Below are 5550 nucleotides of genomic sequence, written 5' to 3' on the forward strand. Positions count from 1 at the left end.
TGTACTCCTGAACATCCACAAGATCCTTATTAGTTGTTCAGCATATTAATTTTCTAATATACCTTAACGGTTGTTTCAATAAGGAAAACACTTAAATATTCTTCCATTATTTACCATGGTGTCATTGTTCATCCTAATCATCTATTCTTTTAATCTTAATTGAAAAATACTTTTCGTAACACTATCATATGAAAATGATCCGTACACAACACATATATAAACTTAATTGTGACAATGAAAACATTATCATATGGAATGTGATCGGTACACAACACATATATAAACGACACGAGTAGAATACAACCACATGACTTCATTACATAATAATTATCAAGGTTTTATTAATTACTATATAAATAATAGGTGTATTCAAAAACCATACTCAAGATCATTCACTTTCAACAGTGGCTATCATAACTGGGTTATTTTGCTTGCCCCCACCATAATTGATTTCTTTATGGAGAATGATTGATTGAATGGGATTTGTATGCGATTTGAAGTTGATATATCACAAACAGACTTTATACATATCAGTGGGTAAACGAGGGCCAAAAAGAACATCAAGTGGTGTTGCTTTGCCATTAGTCGCCCCCATGCTTTCAGTCATATCAACAGGTTCGTCTGATGGTTTTTTGAGCACAAACTGTTGTATCAAACGAGCTAGCGTTAAACCCAAAACCTGAAGGGCAAATAAAACACCAGGGCACATTCTTCTACCACTACCAAAAGGAAGCAATTCATAATGGTTTCCCTTGACATCGATATCCTTGTGACTTGTCAAGAATCTCTCAGGCTTGAATTCCTCGGGATATGACCAGATATTTGGGTCACGTTGCAACTTCCAACGATTTACCAAAAGACGAGTTCCTTTTGGAATGTTATAGCCACCCACAATGCAGTCGTCCAGTGACTCGTGAGGAACAGCGAGAGGTCCAGCTGGGTATAATCGTAATGTTTCTTTGATGATGGCATTGAGGTAGACTAAGTTCTTTAGGTCAGACTCCTCCACCAGTCTGTCCCTTGCAACATGCTCATCAATTTCATCTTGCGTAATTTTTAATGTTTTTGGGTGGTTGAGCAACAATGATAAAGCCCAGGTTAATGTCACAGATGTCGTGTCAACGCCTGCTAATAGGATTTGCTGTGAACAGGAGTTTACGCAAATTAAAAACTCGTGGATTAGGTTATATAGTTAAAAGGCTGAAGAAATATTTAATGTAATCACGAAACAATGAGATAAAAAGTTTGAGTTTACTAGGCTTGTCGCTTTGATAATTGTATCATGGTCAAAACCCGGGAATTGATCTTCAGAAGCACCTCGAAGAATGGAAATTAGCACATGCATAAAGTCTTGGTTCGCTTCATGTTGATGTATATACTTACTCTCCTGTTTGTGCACCTTTAACCATCGGTCAAAGATATTATGCAAATCCTTCCAAGTATTCTTCATCACTTTTTTGTATCCACCCACGTCCAAATAGTTGAGATAAGGTATAAAATCAGCAAGCACAAATGCGCCCATTAACTCAAAGAACTTCCTTACCACAGCCTGAAATTGAACCCCTTGTTCATGATTTGGCGAAAACCTTTTTCCTGTAATAATCCTAACCATAATATTTAAAACCAAGTTCCCAAACCATTGACTCATCTCCACCTTTACCATCTGTGACTATGAACTTTCAGTAGGTTTATTCGCTACCCAGCCATTATATAACTCTTTAACGGATGCTATAACTTCAGAAGCTCGAATATATCCAATCATTTCAACTCTTTGTTGAGAAAGAACCTCCAACACGACCATCTTGCGCATTTTTCGCCAATAGTCCCCATATGGAGCCAGGCCAAACACGGCATCATTATATGCCATGGTTTTTGATGCCTCTGTTTTCGGTCGACTTGCGAAGGCCTTGTCATTGGTAGTAAAGCAGTCCTTAGCAATCGTTGCATCACTCACCACCAAACCTTGATGAACACCAAGCTTGATGGTGAAGATAGGACCATGTTTTTCTGCCATGTCACCTAAAACCTTGTGAGGTAGCTCAGCTCCACGTAAAAGGTGTAAGTGTCCGATTATCGGCCATGCCCCTTTTGCTTGTGGTGGCTTTAGGTTCTTCCCTGTGTCTTCCTTCCTTCTGTGGAGGATAGGGACTAGCAAACAGTGTACAAGAATAGAGACAAAGATTGTTGCAACAATAGGTGATACTATGAGATAGAACTCCATGGCTGAGTGAGCAAATTGAATGCATGGTTGTATTTGCCAATAGATAATAGCAGTAAATTCTTGAGTTGATCCTTAAAAGATCAATCATGTCAACCTTTAACAATAAAGTGGATCCTATCGATTTATATCAACGTCTACATCAGTTTGTTGGACATATTTACCCTTGAGGGGAAGACTTTGGATGCTTCTATGAAAAATAAAAATAAAAAATAACATTAACCAATATGATCAATATTTATTTAAAAAACGTCACCGCTAAAAATAAATTTAATAGTTTTAATTATTTATAATCGAATATTAATTCTGTCATAGCACACTAATGCCAACTGCCGGTGCTTCGTATGGAATGATAGCATTTTATTAAAATAAATTAAATATTTGATTTAACAAATATGATTAGGCAAATATAATATTCTTAAATAAAAAATACGCAATCCATTTTAGATTTATGGTAGTAGATTGGCAAATTAACGAGATTTTGTGAACATGTTAAAAAAAATTCAGTACAAGACGACTAGGTCTTCAAGTGTCAGCTTTATTCAATCTAATTATGCCAAGAAAAAAGATCGTAACTTAAGTTCAGAATCCAATGCTAATAACAAATTCAATCCATGCTAATAACAGGCAAAATCTAATAGATTTCATTATTTTATTCCTCGGTATTTCTGTATGTTCTTGAATTTTCAACTTTTGGAATTGAACTTTTTCAATCAATGAACTTTAATGATCAATTTGCGAGTAGAAAATATCAAGTTTCCTAGCAACAATATAACATATATTGTCATATTAAGCAATATTGATTTTAATCAGGTCTCATTTTCTCTAATAAAAATAGACATAGAACAGGAGTCTGAATGGGATGCAACACAGATCACAGATTGAAAATGATGTAACTGAATCTTTAAAGAAAGATAATCAGAGACCAAATGAATCTTTACTATTCATAATTCGGTTTCTATATATCTTTAAATTTGGATTTTTCTTTAAGTTTAATGATTGGAATCTTAGCCCAATCTTGTGACTTGTTATCTGTAAACTCTGTCCTAGAAATTAGCCCTGTTCCAAGAATCTACAAAAACAGAAACAACCAACAAAAATAACCCAATTAAATCTTTTTGGTGTTTGGTTTGTTGGATTCCATGGGATTTGGAATTCCATTCCATTGTTTGGTTGTAAAAGACTATGAAATTGAATTCAGTTGGAATTCACAAAATCCTTTTTGATTCAAACATTTCATTCTAAGTCCCAAGGAATTCTCCTTGTTAAGAATACATATTTTTCTCAAAGGGCAATTATCATTGCTTATAATATTCAAAACACGAATTCCATTTTGTGTTCTACAAAGACGAGTAGTTTTGCCATTTATCATTTATATTCATTTAAAAACAGAAATATACAAAGGAATGGAACTGAATTCCATTCCAATTCTGTCGACAAAACACGTGACAAAATATTAATTCTTTCAGATTTCAACCAAACCAAACACCAAAAAGATTTAAATGAAGTTTTGGTGATATTATGAACAAAGAACAAATAAATAGCTTTCATGTTGCTGTAAGTTCGTCTCAGTTGTCCAGTATTTTCAAGTTTCAACCATTGATTAGATTATCAAGTAAATTACATTTTTGTCCTTATCCTCCACTGATATTTTGGATCTGGTTCAACAACGAATCTTTTTTTTTTTTCCTTTTTGGTCCCTGGACTATAATGATATTTTTAGATCTTGTACAACAAGGAACCTTTTTTATTTTCCTTTTGTCCCTGTTTCAACCAAATCATTCCCGAAAACGGAAAAAAATAATCCTCTTTGGATCAAATCTAAAAGTATTGCTATAACGTAGGGACTAAAATGTAATTGTAAGCTGATTTCAAATGTATATGCGTCTACTGTCTACCTTCCCTTATTTTTAGTGGGAATCAAATAGATGTTTCATATATCAATGGATGTGCACGTGATACAAGTAGGATTGCAAAGCTAAACACAGACCTAAGGGGGATATTCCATGGAAAAATTGGCAACTCAATAGAAAATAACAAAAAGGTTAATCATTATGGATAAGCACAGGTGAAGAATAGAAAGAAAATGACAATTGGAGTAAAGAAATCTTTAAAGCTAGAATGGAAAATGTAAGTGCTTTAGAAGTTTCTTTGAATGTGGGAAGGAATCATAAGAACTGTGAGATACCAATAAGATATTCTCATGAATTGGAAGATGATAAAATTGTTTGTGATGCTAAAGAAGTTGTAGGTGAAACAAAAGTTGTTGAACATCCAACAAGGTCTTCTGATGAGATTGAAAATGATGTAAATAAATCTATGAAGAAAGATAGACAAGGACCAAATATTTTTCTGTACTTGAAACTTGTGAAAATAAGGAGACAATCAAAGATGACATGCACACAGAGTCAAAGGAGAATCAAGATGAGGTGGGACCCAATAATTCTAATAATTTTGCTGAAGAAACCAACAGCTTAGCTTTGTATCAGAAGGTGGAAAATGAAAAGAAAACATCCCATGATTATGATGAAAATGGTTATGAGAAGAGATTTAGTGAAGCATTGGGGTTATTGGAAAATACAAGGTAGGAAGTTCTTGAACACTGAGGAAGTAGTAATTGCAGAGATTCATGAATCAAATAGTGATGATGAAGCAAGTGAGAAAGTGTTTGAGGAAGAAAAGAAGTGAAGGAGGAAAGTGACACTGAAAGCCACATGGAAGAAGACACAAAAGAAATTTTATGATGTTTGTGATGTGGAAATAATTGATAATTCATCGAGTGATTATGATGATGCAGAAGAAAGTGAGAGCATCCATAGCTTTCATGGTGCAAATCGTATAGAAATTGAAATAGAAGAAGCCTACAAAGTTGACCTAAGTGACAACAATGTGGAATGATGTGAAGAAGTTGATGGTGTCAGCAATAGCTCACCACAAGCTACATTAGAAAAATAGAAAAAATAATTATGAAAAATCTGAATCATGTTCAGATATGATACATGGTATGGAAGAAATTAAACTAGAGTGCAGGATAATGATTTATAAGATATACTTAAGTATTTGACTTCGAAATTAAACCATTCGCTTAAGTTAGAAGAATAATATAAATAGAATGTCATGAACAATTTAAATAAACAAAATTATATTTATAAGATATCCCTAAGAGGTTAACTGTGACCAGAAATAACTTGTAGGTATATAATTTTCATCTTTTATGTTAATAAATGTTTGCTAATAGACAAAGATTCACCTTAAAATACATATAGTCACAAACATTTTATTTTTGCATGAATATTATGTAGCTTATAGACACTCAAAACATGGTAATACTT

General features: G+C 33.6%; 1 pseudogene across 1 annotated transcript; it reads right to left on the bottom strand.

Moving 5' to 3' along the window:
• Positions 1 to 316: 316 nt before the first annotated feature.
• Positions 317 to 2231, bottom strand: LOC145100560 (strychnine-10-hydroxylase-like; annotated as a pseudogene). The gene is made up of 2 exons (XR_013705125.1): positions 1256 to 2231; positions 317 to 1141 (listed from the first exon to the last, which is right to left on the bottom strand). The product of XR_013705125.1 is annotated as a strychnine-10-hydroxylase-like (transcript).
• Between the last annotated feature and the right edge of the window lie 3319 nt (positions 2232 to 5550).

Source organism: Lactuca serriola, chromosome 4 (genome assembly GCF_051521515.1).
Source record: "Lactuca serriola cultivar US96UC23 chromosome 4, Lser_US96UC23_V15, whole genome shotgun sequence".
In the NCBI taxonomy this organism is placed as follows: Eukaryota; Viridiplantae; Streptophyta; class Magnoliopsida; order Asterales; family Asteraceae; genus Lactuca; species Lactuca serriola.